A 16,700-nucleotide genomic window follows, 5' to 3' on the forward strand; every position below is an offset into this window, starting at 1 on the left:
TATCATGGATTTGGATAAATACAAAAGTAGACTTGCTTAAGTGAAATATATCGGTGTAACATTTCACAGGTAGTCTGTAAATCAAATTACCAAAAAAGACTGTGTAATTTTCAGTCTTGCAATCTGTAGGATTCAAGGAGAGAAAATTGGTCTCTCAATCAAATAAGTTACAGCCAACTATTGTCCTTAAAATCAGGAGTTAATGAATGCTGTGTTTTACAAGAGGAAGCAGATTAGTAAATTGTGATACTGCTGTTGCTTTCTAGAGCTATTCAAACCACTTTTATTTAAAGTGGTTTTAAAGTCACCAGATCATTTCAGCAGCCATTCTCAGACTTGTGATGATGGCTGTCTTGAAAATGGTCACACATGTTTAAGGAAAAGTGAGGTACAGTTCAGAGCTGCGTTGATTACTCTGTTTGCTGTCTCTAGGCCTCTAGTGCAAGTTTGGATGAAGAGCAGAGGCTCTCTGGGTGTGAATTTTTTACCATCAGACAAAGATACTAACGTGTGTTCTTTGCCTTTCGCTTCCTTATTTGACATTTTGATTGTAGCTGTTTCCAGGTACACAGGTCTCTTAACACAGCAGCTGACGCAAGAGGAATGTAACCTCAACTGAGTTCTACAGGTGTTTACTTAATTCAGCTAATAAAATTTAATTACAGGATGGTTGTTTATAGGTGGTACTCAGTCATGGGAACACAAGCATCATTCATGTTTTTGCTGCCACAGACTGTTATTTATATTATAATAGCTCCTTGAGAACCTAAGAAGCACTGACTTTTCTGTGCGTGTCTGAATTCCAGTTGTGAGTTTGCAGATTCTCCTACTACACACTTTTACACAAATTATTTATTACCTGACTTGGCTACTGCAGAATGAAGATGAGAAAAATAGATTTTAATAAAATAATGTAAAATATGTTAGCAGATAACTGATTTTCTTCACAAGAAAGTGCTGCATGTCATATTTTTCAGGAAAGTTTTATGATTTATAGCTGAAGTTTCATATCTGTAAGTAAATCATGTCTGTTTCTGCATACAGAGGCAGAGGGTTCTGGTTTGAGGCTAATTGGAATATTTTAGTGAGAGAAATTAGATCATTGGCTGTGAAAAGAAAATAATAGCGATATCCAGATCACTCATTTGTTCTGCTGGGAGATATAAAACTGAGAAACATAAACAAAGTCAGTCAGTCTCTATCTGCCTGCCATTTGCTTCACTAATTCCTTTGCCTGGGTCTGTATAACTCAAACTAATTATTCTGCATCTAACTCTGTAACTGGCAATCTCACTCCTGCATGTAAGGCTTCTAACATAAGGGTGGGGATGGGCAAAAGAAGGAGGGTAGTTGGTTTGAAACCCCTCCTGGGAGGGGGAGGTTTTGTACTTCTGTATTACCTTTAACTTGTATATAGTTGTATGTAGTTGTAAATATCTGTATAATTGTGTATATATGCTTGTACATTGTGCCATGCTGTAAATATAGCTTCATTCCTTAAATTCCATCTGGCTGAGTTAGTCTGGTGAATTTGTGATGGGGTGGGAAACTCCCAAACTACCACAGTTTGCCTTCATTGCATCCAACTTCTTGCGTTCCTAGTAGGCAGACACCAGTGCTAGGTATCTTTAGGGCAAACATCCCTGGTATTTCCCAGCTGAGCTCTTCTGCCTTGTGGATTGTTTTATATTCCCACCTCCAAAAGGTACAGGAGAATCTGCTAAGTGCACTCCAGAGGTGGTGTGCCTTCTCTGTGGTCACATTATACATGGGTTCAGGCTCTTCTGTAGAGATCACAGTCTCTTTCTATTCATCTGCAAAGCACTGCAGGAATCTAGAGCTCTTTATTGGTAATAAATAATAATGAACTACTCCTGAGAATAAAGCATAACAATATGTTTGGAATGTGTAAAATCAGAGCGGTGAAAGACAGGAGGAAAACCAGGTTACTTCCATCCAGAGGTTATTTTTTTTCTTCTTCTAGAACAGTAAAATGAAACTGTTCTGCATCCAGTAACTATGGATGTGTGTGAGATACATACACACACAGGCTTGCAGAGAGAGGTTTTCTAAATGGTAAAATGTGTGCAGTGTTGAACTTGTGTTTGTGACACCTTTTCAGAGCTGGTTCAGCCAATCTGATTCCAGTGGCAAACGCAAACTAAGATGTAAGAAGAAACATTTTTCAATAAATTGGTCAAACTTTAGCAGCAAAATACAGTAAAGAGACTTTTCATGAAATAAGGAGATGACAAACTAACTTAACAAACTATTTATTCTAGAGTAATGTAGACTGTACTTCAGGCCGACAAAACAATTCTGGAACTGCTGGCATCTAGCAGAAGCCAAGGAAGTTAGCGTCCCCCTGAAATCCCACCACATAATTTGGAATTACTTTACTTTTTTGTCTTAAGCATTTACATGTACACCTTCTCCCTGAAGACCAAGCACCTGTGGCTCAAGGCTGTTGAATTCCACCAATGTCAGTGCAGTTAGTCTCCTTACATTAGTATTGAACTAGGTCCAAAGGCCCCAGCTGTGCTCCTGAATTGGAAATGTACCTTCCCACATGTGTGAGAGAGAACTCCTGGGAAAGCTGTTTTGAGAGGGCTGCAGTTTTAATTTTAGATGAAAGGAGAAAGGCACCAGGCAGTGAGGGTGCATTTACTTATGGTCATTCAGTCAACTGATAAGAGGAAAAAGGAATACACGGTTAATGAAAGTGTACCTCTCTGGAGCAGAGGAAAGCACCAGTACAATTAGCACTGTCAACTCTGTCTTATTTTGAGTGCCAACAACCACTGGTGCAATAAACGTTCTCTCTGTAAAATGAGAGATGCATATGCCAGCCCAAATATAAAAGTGCAGTAAAAATCAAAGAATTCTCAAAGGAATTACAAAATATTATAAAAACATGCAGTAAGCACTAGCCTGAAAGTCTTAGATCAAGAGTTAGATCTACAAGAAAAAGAGTATTTTTCCTCCTTAAATGAATCAAGCTTTTGAATTGAAGTACAGAGTTTTCTCTTTCCTTCCTGCTTTTCTGCTGACCCATTTTGTTATGTGGGTTAGGCTTTGCCTGCAGGGACACAGATCGTCTAATGCAATTCACTGGACAAACTCAACAGATCAGGCTTGAACTCTCAGTACACATGAATGATAGAAAGAAAAGGTGTAGGATTTTGCTCCAAAACAGATACAAATTTTAAATTCTACAGGCAGTCCACCATTGGGAAGAAAAATTGAGCTTAGCATTGTCCATGCACAACGTTTTTTAGCTTTTATCTAGGGCTGATTTTGTGCTTTGATTCAATAGTTAGTAGATTAGGAAAAGAAAGTCATGCTGCCTTTTTTTTCCCTCCCAAATCCAGGATCTTACACTAAACATTTGAGACTTACATTGTTTGCATTTTATGAAATGTGAGTGGTGTGCTTGCAAAGGTTTTTGATACAACTGTAATTTTGTTGTGCTCTCTGTGATAAAATAGATCAGATCAGGAAATAAGACATTGCCAAAGTTCCAAAGAATTCAGGTTTTTGGCAGTTACATTAAAAAACGCAAATTTTGGGTAAAATTGTAACCTTTTTTTTTTTTTTTTTGGGGTGGTGGAAAGCCACACCCATTTTCAGAGAGAGTGTCTGCAGATATTTTTTCTGACTAGATTATTTTTATTGCAAAAAGCAGAATTCAACTAGTGACCGTCTCATAAATTAATATGATAAGGTTGCATAGTGTTTCATAATGATAATTGATAAATGGTGATGATTTAATTGCACTTCCTCTAGTAATAATTTTTAAATGCTCAAATGAAGTTCCTGTGATTGGCTTGCTTCTAAGTTAAATCTCCCTGGAGTCTTCAGTCATCCCTGCTCTACATCCGGCGATAACTTCCATTAGCTGTTTTAAATAATACAAATCAATTATAACACACAGCTGTTTAACAAAACTTCTAAATGTTGCTACAGGTCTCTCTGGGTATTTCCTGATGGCTTATAATGACATCAATTTAGCACACCTGGTTATATCTGTGTGAGCTGGAAGTAGCTTAATTCTGCAATGACAGGAAAATTAAAGAGTATTTATGGATTACTGTTACATTTCAGAATGGCTGCCAACTGTGATTTTAGCTTCTTTCTACAAAGAGTCAGAAATGAAGTTGCAGACATGGTATGCTCATTCCCTGAACAGTTTACCTGTAACTTGATGAGTGCTTTTGAGAATATCCTCTGTTAGTCATTGTTCTCTGCACAAAAGAATGTCTCTCTGCCTTTTTGAATTAGTAGATACTAGAAATGTACTCCAGAAGCTGCTTTCCAAGTCTGTAGCCTTTCTTGAATTGCAGATAAACAGAGCCTTCCTCAGCAGTCTCTCAACTTGAACTAGGAGGGAATGGCAGCCCTGCATCCTGCACACCAGGATGGCTCCTCAGGATGCCTGCCCTGCTGTTTTTCCTGACTCGTTTTCAAAAGTACTTGTTAAGCTAGTTCTACATATCGGAGTTAAGAGCAAATAAGAGACCTAAATGTTTGGAAAAGACTTGGTGGGGTGTTGCAAAGGGGAAATTAATTAATGCGAGATTATATTTTTCCACAATTAAAATTGTTTATTAATTTTGATTTTTAGAACTCTCACCACCCTTGACCACTAATTTTAATAATATTTCAGTTCTTACATGGTCATGGAAACTTTCTATGGATAATATCTAGATCTAGTAATAACCAGCAAAACATATAAATATTAATTGAACTGGAAGAGAAGATTCCTGCGGTGTAATGCCACTTGTGGTGAGTGTACCACTTGCCCAGTAGATGGGCTCAAGGAGCCTTTCTGCTTATGGCAGAATGCAATGGAGAATTACAAAGAGGCTTTTAAGCATTTACCCACAAATTATTATTACCCAACTCGTGAGGCTAGCCGCAGATCCAAACAGTGCCCAAATGCTTTCATGGGACTCTTGTCTTGTTGGCTGTTGAGACTTAATTCTTCCCAGGCTCCTGGGAAAAGAGGCAGGCGATCTCTGACCTTGTCTCCTGGCTCCTCTGGATGATCTATGTATGTCCAGGACTTCTAAGCAGGACTTTGAGGTGTAGAGGCAGGGTGTTGTGAAATGTGCATTCTCAGCACGATGTCACACTGGCCAATCATGTGCAGGCATCCAGGGTCTGCTCCTGGCAACTCATGACAGTGCAGTTTACTGACAGACAATAAGGCAGCAGGCAGTTGCAGCAGGCAATGGCAGAGCACAGCAGAAAGCACAGCAGAAAAGCAAATTGTTCACCTGCATATCTCCTTTTATCAATGTGGGCCAAGATTAATTGCCCTTTGGACAGAGAAGAGCCAATCAGGATGGCAGTTAGCCAAACCTTACAGGCTCGCTTTTACCCAGATGAGATAAAAGCACAAGGCAGGCACAAGCTAAGTGTGTGTGCCTCACTTTCCACAGGACCCTAGGAAGGCCAGAGTCCTTAGACTCAGTGGCTTCAGGTTCCTTTGTGTTCATTTCCTGCGCTTGCCTCTCTGGTGGAGCAGAAAAACATGCCTAGGCAAGGCAGGACATGTATAAGCCTATTTTGGGCCTATCAGATCTACAACCACATGGGATTAAAACCAGATACATTGAACTGAGAGACGTTGCAAAGAGGACAGATAAAGCAATAGCACTAAGGGTCCAAGAGAGGAAAACAAAAACCAAGACACATTCTCCAAAATCTACAGCAGAGTTATCCAACTAAAAGAAAGTTGCAGTAAATGGAGAGAATAGTCTAAAATATGGTGGTGTCATTGTAGTAATGGATGGCAGCAAGAAGGATGTGTATTTCTGTCACATCTACTGTGATAGTCAGCAGAAAAGTCCAGTACAATTTTAGGTAAATATATAGTGGCATTGTGTAAAACAGCTCAAACACAATGTTCTTTGTGTGACTGAACAGCAGAGCCACCACATTATATTCTGGGTATAATATACCAGAGGCATAGTTAAATTGGCATCAGTCCAGAAGTGCCATGGTCAAATGCTCAGTGGTGAGGCAGTTTGAAAAGGAAAAAACACAAGGAAAGGGAAAAGATTCAAACCCAAAGAACAGAGAGTAGAGGCTAGAGATGAAACAAGAAGAAATATTTTAAAAAAAATATTATTCTGTATTTTAAAATTATTATTGCTAGGGTTACGATTATTACTAAAGTGAACAATAATTATTTTAGCACACAGTAGTACATGATTTAATAACCAGGAATTTAAAAAGAAGGATAGCTAAAGTTTAGCTAATCTCTAAAGGGTAAATGTTAAATTTTATCTTTTGGAAACCTCTCCCAGTATGAATGGGAAAAATGAAGCTGCAGAAGATGACTGTATGGTTATAGCCAGAACTTATATCTTCAGACTTTGCAGTGCTAGGTCCATGCTGTGGATTGGAAATGCAGCAGGTATAAGTACCAGAAATCAGATACTGTCTTCCAACTTTTAGAAACCTGTTTTTTACAATTATGGCCTGTAATCTTGAAGATTTAAGAGCATAAATGCTTCAGCAGATAGTACATACACACTTCCATGTAAGCTCTACGTATACAGCAGTAAAGCTGCTGTGAAAGTTTTTATGTATGCCTTATGGCCAAACTTTCAAATAATAACTGAACTATTAAAAATATATAATCAGAGATGCTTAGCTTTTCTAGTGATCCATGTTCACTCTTTTTCCAGCTATAAGGTTTCTGTGGAAAGCTGCTGAAATGACAGTGGACCACTCCCTGGAGGTGTTCAAGAGAAGACTGGCTGAGGCACTTAGTTCCATGGTCTAGTTGACTGGATAGGGCTGGGTGCTAGGTTGGACTGGATCATCTTGGAGGTCTCTTCCAACCTGGTTGATTCTATGATTCTATGTTCACAACTGAAACCTTTTTTCATTAGTGTGAGTATGGGATAGCTGTTGGCAGTGCATAAATTCATGTCCTTTCATGTGGCTCCAAAGTTTTTTAACTACCTCTATCACAAACAGGACAATAGTGACCACACTATTGTGTTGTTGAGTCATTGGTTTCTCCTGAGACTGTGAACTGGTACTAGATTGGTGATGTGTACAGTCACCTATTAAAAGATAAACTGAGACCCTTTTATTTCCCAGGCACCTTCTGAAAATTGTTTAAAAACTGTAGAAAATTTACTGGATTGGAAAATGGGTGAAGACACTAGTCATTTTAATCCTTATTTACCCTAATGGGCATCTGTAAAAATGTATACAAAGTAGAACAAATTCAACATAGCACAGAAAAACATTCCCACCTCAGAACACTGTGCAGGTCATTGGTGAACTACTCTCCTAGGAGGTTAAGAGGTTTACTCTAAACCAGGAAGAAAATATATGTGGGTCTAGGTCTCTTGTGTCTCAGGTGAGCTCTCTACTTGCCTGTAGAAAGAAGGGGGTATCACTGTGTGTCTTTCTTTTTTGTATGTTTTGTTCAGAACCTACTTTGGTAGGCATTGCTGTCACAGACATACTCTGGGACTCATATCAAAGTATAAACCATCAACTAATCTCTGTTGCAAAGTGAGATGGCTTATGCACATGCCCCAAAGCAGAAATGTGATTGTTTTCTTCCCTGTGGGGAGTGACAACAGTGTGAGAAATAGGCATTTCTAAGGCTACGATGAAGCTGAATAATAACCTTACAAATTTTAGATACAGTCCTCTGAACATACATGCCCAAGTCCATTTTTGATTCTTATCACTTATGCAAGTGCACGTCTTAATTATTTTCTCCTGTGTGGAAGCAAATTAGCAGGAGAGTTTTAAAAACTCATGGATAAACTTGATCACAGTCAGTGCCAACTATCGCTAAAAAATTTGTTCTTAACAGTGTGATGTTGTCATAAAGCCTGACCTTCCCCTGAGAAAACAAAGTCATAAACACAATCAAGTAGGTGTGATAATGCTTAATCAATGCTTAGTGAAGTTGGAATGTAAAAGATGCAAGGATAGAAATCAATTTGTGTTATTACAGGAAGCTCAACAGTTGAAAAGCTGCCCAATAAAACAAGAATGAAAGCTTGAGGAGTTGAAGGTACTGCAGAAATAGTCAGAAATCCAAATCGATGAGTCAGCACTCTGAAAGACTGTGAAGTTACAGAACACATGTCCATACATCACTCCCACCCTATTTAACTACAGCTGTTCAAACACTTCAGAGCTCTGTGTGCAGGACACTCCCCCTCAGCCACAGGAGAGGACATGTTTCATGTACGGTACCTTGATTCTGGGTTTGCCAGCAAATAAATCAGCGTTTTACATTTAGTGCTCTGCTGTCTGTCCAGAAAAAGACATTCAAAGTGTTCTGATAGTGACTGTAGATGCAGCAGTTTGTGGAGACACTGCACATCTAAGCCTCAGGATTCTATTAGTGCAGAACTTCTGCCAGTCTGGAATTCTGCTTTCATAGGGAAGCAAAAACCTTCAGGATTCTTAAGAATGAAAATTTCCTGTGGTTGCTTTGATTGTGTTATTCTGTCACTGTGTCTTCTCAAAATCTTCTCTTTCCTGAGCCTCTTCATGGTGCTGCAGAAAAGATAAATCTAAAGGTCTAACTTAGGAATGGTGATCTCTGCAGTTGCACTTTCCTTCAGAGTTTATTTCTTCTTTGGTATGTTTCTGCTGTTCTACAACCTTGAATAAATTCTTAAATACAGGAGATCGTTCTGTCTGTATTTGGTGGTGCTTTGGTTCTCAGCTTAAAGGCTCACTTTACATAACTTAAAATAGAAAAGTGTGGAGTGTTGATACCAATGCTAGTGAAGTGAGGACTGAAGGTGATTTTGTTCGTTTCCTTCTACATTGCTCATGCATCATCAGGCGCAGACTGTTGCCCCTTTTTTGGAGTCCTTATCTACAGTCAATAAAGCTGTTTGCATCTACCGGTAGCACGTCTGCTACAAAAAGGGATGAATTAGCAGCTCTGCCCAACATAGTACTGATTTTAAATTTCAAAATAATGATAAGGAATTCTGTGTCCGTTTTTGTTTATTTGGTTGGTTTGTTTTTTGTGGTTTGTTTTTTTTTTCAGTGTTTATTCCTCAATTTCATCTGAACGAGATGGCTTTGTTCTGTCACTTGATACTTAGCAGGTAGTTGTAATACAATTTGTGTTGTATATCCATTGTGCTCTATAAAAAGTAGTCAACCAAACCTAAACTACCCAAATAACCACACAGAATGGCAGTGTTTCTATGTTAATCCAGAGTTGCACTGCACTTTTCTGGTACGTAGTTAAGAATCTGTAAAGATATATTCTTTATAGTACTTCAGTAATCCTGTCCTTTACATCACTTAATTTATAAGAAGGTTATCAGAAAAATCACTAAGTATTATTTATAAAATATTAGGGGTGTTAATGGTGTAATTTTAAAAAGGCAGAAAGACACCAAACTCTGAAGAGAACACATTGATATGGTGTGGTAGAGGCACATCTTGCTGAAACTGTGGTGGGGAGGATTTAAATCATTATGGCTCAGTCATCTTGAAAAATGTGTGTGTAGGTAGCTATTCTTAGACATACAAATCTTTCTTGCCATATTGTGGGATTTTGCTAAGTAGGGGGAGGCTGTATACAGTGTATCTTAACAGAAGGTTGCTGTGATCGCTCTGAAATCATTTTGAGTCATATCAACAGTTGCTATGGATCTCCTGCTAATATTGTTTTGGAAATTATTAGCACAACTTTCTGATGAAAGAGAGTCTCATCAGTATAGGCTAGGAAGATGTTTTGCAGGGAAAAATCTTAAGAATGGGAAAGCTGGGCTGAGGGTATTTATTTTCCAAATGAAATTTTCTGAGGTGTGCCAAACTTCTGTGGAAGTATTGTACAAGTATTGTACAAGCAATATCGTACAAGATAGAAGGTAGGCTTTATTTTAAAACTAAGAATTAATTAATAATCTGTGCCAGCCCTACAGTTTAACTATGCTTTTCCCAGTAAGACTACGGGCATAAACTTAGCCCAGCTAATTTCACAAAAAGACCAAAGAGTGAGCTAGTACTAAATGGTATAGAGTAGACACAGAGACCTCATGGATAATTTTCATGCAAAGAGAGAGTAGGAGAGTACTACTGTGGCGTATTTCAGGACAGATCCTCAAGTCCTGACACTGTTGTTGTTGTAGTTCATCAGGTACTCTGAAGTGAAGTCTCAGCAATGTTTTCCATAGAGGTGTGCAACTGATTGAATGAATTACGCTGTAGTAGTATTGATTCTTTTGATTATTTTCTGCTTCTATAGAAAGTACCTTCAGTGCAACACCCTTGCATTTGCAGATCATTGGGTAGCAGTGGCTTTGCTGCCACAGAGCTACCCAAGCAGAGATCTGTGGAAAAAGCTGTAATATCATGTTCCCTTTGTAGTTGGGCATTTCTCCTTGTAGGCTGAGGAAGGATGCTCTTCTGTCTTCTCTCTGCCATAATATCTAACAATTCACTACTGGGGTGAAACTAGCTACTGAATGTTACACCTCACAGAATGTTTTAATGACAGTTTCTGACATAAGTAGTAACATTGACTGCACAGTGCAAAAGAAGTCGATTCCAGCTATGACACAACTCCCTTTGAAAGGCAGCTCATGTGGTCACAAGGCAGCAAAAACTTTCATAACTTTCCTTTGTTTTATGCAGGGAGGGCTTGTTGCTGAGGGGGATTCTCAGTACCTACCCCTGTTTGGCAGAGGAGAGAAATTAATTGGGGCAAGATAAATTTTATATAAAAATTTACTTTATATAAAAAAATATATTTATTAAATTCAATATTTTGAACTCTGGCCACCCCCAACCACTGTATATTAATATTCAGTTCAGTACACAGTTATGAAAACAATTTAGGATAAAATATATGCAGGGATTTGTTCTAACTAGCAAACATTCAAACTATAAACAGAGAGAGGAGTTTTCCCTGTGGCTTAATGCCATTTGGGATCTTTATGCTATTTACCCAGCAGGGCGGGCTGAAACTCTTTCTGCTCTAAGGCAGAGGCAACTTATATTACAGAGATATTAAAGCTTTTACTCACAACTCTTTATCAATTATTAATCACCCTACGGGGCTGTGTCACAGCCTGTGCCTAATGTCCAGACTTCAGGGGATCTCTACCCATGGACTTGGAGGCTGGAATCTTCCCGGCTTGAGGGGGAAATACTGGTTTTCTCTAACCTTTGTTCTCCTGTCGAGGGATGATCTCTGCTTTGGTGCTGCTGTCTTCTTCTGGATGCCGTGTCCAGGAATATCAGCTGGCAGGGTGTCAGGAGCAGGAGAAGAATATCGGTGCTGTCTCTGGCATGGATCTTCATGGCTTCAGGCTGTGTGTGCAGACAATCCAGTGTCTGATTCCTGGTTTTCTCAGCGACAGTGGCTTTTACCAGGCAATGATAGGCAGCGGGCATGCAAAGTGTGCACGGCTGCTAGGGGTCAGAGCTCTGTAGGTAAAGCAGTGCAGGATCTGGTCCTGATAGCACAGTAGCATGCAGATGTGCACAGCTGGATTAGGAGGCTATAGGCTCCATATATATATGAGCTCTGCAAGAAAGGTAGGCAGGCAGGTGAGCTGTGATTGAGGGTCAGAGCATGAGGGTCTGAGCCTCTGAGCATCGGAGCTATGCAATGGCATCCGAGCATGGGGGTCTGAGCGGCTGAGCGCTGCAAGTGAGGGTCAGAGCTGTGTCTGAGCCATGCAGGTGAGTCAGAGCAGCAGGGCGCTGCAGTAGGGTCTGAGCTGAGCTGCGGGTAGGGTCAGACCATGTTGCTTACCTGTGCACCCCCATTTATTGAATGTGGGCTGAGATTAATGGTCTCTTTGGCCACTAGAATGACCAATCAGGTTGGCAGTCAGCCAAACCTTACCATAATAGGCAGAATCTACTTGCCTGGACTTTCCCAAATATGGGGATCACATGGATTTGCCCCAGGGAGACACAAGCTGGGTGTGTGGGCTTACACAACTTGTTTACAGCCAGGGGTCCTGGCAGGACAACATGTCCAGGCAAGGCATAGCATAAACAAGCCTCCTTTCAGGCCTACAGGCCCTCCACGACAGGGCTTTTTGTCAAGTCCCTTGACAGATTATTTTTTAATATTTTATATATGTATTTTTAATAATCATTAAAAAAAACCAAAACCAAAATACTTTTAAGTGACATTTAAATGGAAGTTGGATACCCATATTAACAGAAATCAATTTATACCTACACACCTGTGTTCTCAAGTTGTGGAAACAGATGATATCAGCACTTCAAAAGTATTTAGTCTTACTCATGAGACCACTTGTCCATAAATGGATGCAAAACTACCAGGCAGGAATGTGTCCTCCGTCATCCTTATTACAGCAGACATGCTGGAGCAGTACAAGGGGAGTGAGCCACAGAGAGAGGCCAGACTTGTATTCTCCTAAAATAGCTGTTCTAACTGCTGCTGTTGGAAGTAAGATGCATTCCTGGATGGGCTAGTAGTCCAATCCAGTCAGGCACCTCTTACTTAGGCAGTACAAGGGTCACAAAAGAAAGTGAACTCATCCGAAGAGATTAATGTACTCCATGTAGTCAGACTTGTCTATGAAGCTGGATTTCCAAGGCTCATAAAACATGATGAGAGCTCCTGAAGTTGAAAGTCAGACAAAGTCCTTTTTGGCTTCTCTTTTTGTACACTGTATTTCTGCCTGCGTAGCAGCCTGATTCAACAACAGGTAGACCACCCAAACCCACTCTGCCAAGTGGGAGCTAAGGCTCCTATAGAAATTACGGGTTCAAGCTTACATAAGCTGTAGCTCTTTTGTGCTCTCCAAAGAGAGAACGCAGTCCTGTTTCAGTCCTGTGTTACAGTATCACACAGTATCACAGTATCATCAGGGTTGGAAGAGACCTCACAGATCATCAAGTCCAACCCTTTACCACAGAGCTCAAGGCTAGACCACGGCACCAAGTGCCACATCCAACCTTGCCTTGAAGTGCCCCAGGGACGGCGACTCCACCACCTCCCCGGGCAGCCCATTCCAGTGCCCAATGACTCTCTCAGTGAAGAACTTTCTCCTCACCTCCAGCCTAAATCTCCCCTGGTGCAGCCTGAGGCTGTGTCCTCTCGTTCTGGTGCTGGCCACCTGAGAGAAGAGAGCAACCTCCTCCTGGCCACAACCACCCCTCAGGTAGTTGTAGACAGCAATAAGGTCACCCCTGAGCCTCCTCTTCTCCAGGCTAACCAATCCCAGCTCCCTCAGCCTCTCCTCGTAGGGCTGTGCTCGAGGCCTCTCACCAGCCTCGTTGCCCTTCTCTGGACACGCTCAAGCATCTCAATGTCCCTCCTAAACTGGGGGGCCCAGAACTGAACACAGTACTCAAGGTGTGGTCTAACCAGTGCAGAGTACAGGGGCAGAATGACCTCCCTGCTCCTGCTGACCACACCATTCCTGATGCAGGCCAGGATGCCACTGGCTCTCTTGGCCACCTGGGCACACTGCTGGCTCATGTTCAGGTGGGTATCAATCAGCACCCCCAGATCCCTCTCTGTCTGGCTGCTCTCCAGCCACTCCGACCCCAGCCTGTATCTCTGCATGGGGTTGTTGTGGCCAAAGTGCAGCACCCTGCATTTGGAGCTATTGAACCCCATCCCATTGGCCTCTGCCCATCTGTCCAGGTGGTCAAGGTCCTGCTGCAGAGCCCTTCTGCCCTCCAACCCAGTCACATCTGCCCCCAGCTTGGTGTCCTCTGCAAGCTTGCTGATGACTGACTCCATGCCCTCATCCAGATCATCTATGAAGATGTTAAAGAGGATGGGGCCCAGCACAGATCCCTGAGTGTTGACTAAGACACTGATATTATCAAATGTTCCCAAACTTCAAAGAGCAGTTTTACCAAAGCATTTTGCTGCAGTCCAGAGGTGGGCACTTCAGCCGTGCAGGGGACAGTGTCACCCCCTTTCAGTGTTTTCTGTTGCCCACCTTTGTCATGATAGCATTCTCTGCTGTGGTGGTTACTAATCCCTGCTCAAGACTCTTGACTCTACCGTGCTCCATATAGATATCTGTCAAACTTTTGACAGAACTCTTTAAGTATGCGAAGTTTGTAGCCTTTTATTGAGTCTGTCATTACAAGAACTGCCGTGAGTATTGGCAGTCTTACAGTGTCTGTGTAAGAACATTGGATCTTCAGTTTCCATAGTGATTCATAGTAGTTGGTCCCACGAATTTCAAATGATGACCTGAGTGCCAGGTCATCCTGAGTGCTGTCACATGACATTTAAAAGACAACCAGGCAATCAGACCCAGTCAGCATGGGTTTATGTAAGGCAGATCCTGTCTGACTAATCTGATCTCCTACAATAAGGTGACCTGCCTAGTGAATGAGGGAAGTGCCACAGATGTTGTCTACCTGGATTTTAATAAAGCCTTTGACACTGTCTGCCACAGCATTCTCCTTCAGAAACTCGTGGCATAAGGCTTGGATAAGTGCACTCTGCAGTGGATAAAAATCTGCCTGGATGGCTGACCCAAAAGAGTTGGTGAATGGAGATCAATCTGGTGCACTGCAAGGTTTGGTACTGGGGCCCATCCTCTTTAATACGTTTGTCAGTGGTCTGGGTAAGGGGATTGACTGAGTGCACCCTCAGGATGTTTACAGATGACATCAAGTTAGGCAGCTCTTTCAATCTGCTAGAGGGTAGGGAAGCTTTACAGTAGATCTGGACAGGTTAGACCTATGGGCCAAGGCTAATTGTGTGAAGCTCAACAAAGCCAAGTGCCAGGTCCTACACCTGGGTAACAACAATCCCATGGGAGGTTGTTGACCTGGAGGTATGTGGTTGGAAAGCTACAACTTGAAGAGGGATCTGGGGATGTTAGTTGGCAGTGGGCTGAACATGCGTCAGCAGTGTGCTTGAGTGGCCAAGAAAGCCAATGGCATCCTGGCTTGTATTAGAAACATAGAGGCCAGCAGGAACAGAGAGGTGATCATCCTCCTGGCCTCAGCACTGGTGAGGGTACACCTTGAGCATTGTGTTCACTTCTGGGCCCTCACTAGAGGAACAACGCTGAGATGATGGAGCGTGTCCAGAGAAGGACAATGAGGGTGGAGGAGGGCCTGGAGCACCTGGCCTATGAGGAGTGTCTGAGGAAGCTGGGGTTGTACAGTCTGGAGAAGAGGAGGCTGAGGGGAGAGCTCATTGCTCTCTACAGCTACCTGAAGGGACATGGGAGTGAGGAGAGGGACAGCCTCTTCTCCTTGGTGGCAAGCGACAGGACTAGAGGAGATGGTTACAAGCTGTGCCAGGGGAGGTTCATGCTGGGTGCTAGGAAGTGCTTCTTCACAGGTAGGTTTATAAGGCATTGGTGTGGTCTGCCCTGGACAGTGGTGGAGTCACGGTTCCTGGAGGTGCTCAAGAAGTGCATGCACATGGCACTTAGGGATGTGATTTAGCTTTGACACTTCAGTGCTGGGTGGAGGGTTGGACTGGATGATCCTTGAGGTGTCTTCCATCCAGACATATTCTGTGATTTTGTAATTTAAGGTGCTTTAGCTGGATGAGGGGAGCACAGGTATCTGAGGCTACAGGGAAGGATAAGGAACAAAGCCATCCCTTGACCTGAACTCAAAATGAGGGTGGAGTGGTGCTTCAGTGGACGTTGCCTTCTTATATTTGGTACAGTTAAATTAATGTTCTGCCATTCTTCTGCCACTTAAATTTGTTATCCATTCCTTGTGGCAATTGTCTGTCTTCTGTCTTTGCAGCTATTAGTTCCACTGCTTTCTGGCAAAGTGCAAAGAGGAGGTAAGAGTACATGCCATCCCCTTTGCTGGTTACAGCATTGCAAACTCTCTTTCCAATATCCTTTTGTTTGGGACTTCCTGGGATTATAAAATGAACATTTTGGGGGACATTTGTCAAATGCCATTATGGACCTTTTTTTTCTTAACTTACTATTTTTTAATCAGAGTAAGAAATCTGTCTCCAGTGTCTTTTCCATACTTCCACAGCTTGTTGGATCGTTTAGTTTTGCACCTTCGATGAATCTCGTAACTTAAGAACAGATTTTAAATAGTAATTAATTAAGACTATATGCTGCATAACTAAAGTGGTGACAAGTGAATTAATCTTATTTTGGCAAGCATGGAAGAAGAATCATCTGTTTATTTTCTTAGGAAAATGGCTGAGATGCCATTTCTTGACAATATAACTATGGACCTGCCAATTTTTAGCTACAAAGTTTCCTTAAAGAATCCTAAATCCAACTTATATATTTGTGACAAGTGTAAGCTTTAAAAACATGGTTTTCTCTGATCATCACCTAGTGCTTTAATCCTTTCTGTTCTTAGTAATGCAAACCTTATTCTCTATACATAATATAAAATGTGAAAGGTATCCTGGCCTGCATCAGGAACAGTGTGGCCAGTAGGACAAGGGAGGTTATTCTTCCCCTGTACTCAGCAATGGTCAGGCCACACCTTGAGGACTGTGTCCAGTTCTGGGCTCTCAATTCAAGAGAGATGTTGAGGTGCTGGAACATGTCCAGAGAAGGGCAACAAAGCTGATGAAAGGCCTGGAACACAAACCCTATGAGGAGAGGCTGAGGGAGCTGGGGTTGATTAGCCTGGAGAAGAGGAGGCTCAGAGGGGACCTCATTGCTGTCTACAACTACCTGAAGGAAGGTTGTAGCCAGGTGGGGGGTGGCCTCTTCTCCCAGGCA

The 16,700-nt window shown here is 41.8% G+C and overlaps 1 protein-coding gene across 3 annotated transcripts in view; it reads left to right on the forward strand.

Moving 5' to 3' along the window:
* ATG10 (autophagy related 10) overlaps positions 1-16,700 on the forward strand; it is a 125,539-nt gene that overhangs the window by 88,364 nt on the left and 20,475 nt on the right. The window lies entirely within an intron of this gene.

Source organism: Pogoniulus pusillus, chromosome Z (genome assembly GCF_015220805.1).
Source record: "Pogoniulus pusillus isolate bPogPus1 chromosome Z, bPogPus1.pri, whole genome shotgun sequence".
Taxonomy (NCBI): Eukaryota; Metazoa; Chordata; class Aves; order Piciformes; family Lybiidae; genus Pogoniulus; species Pogoniulus pusillus.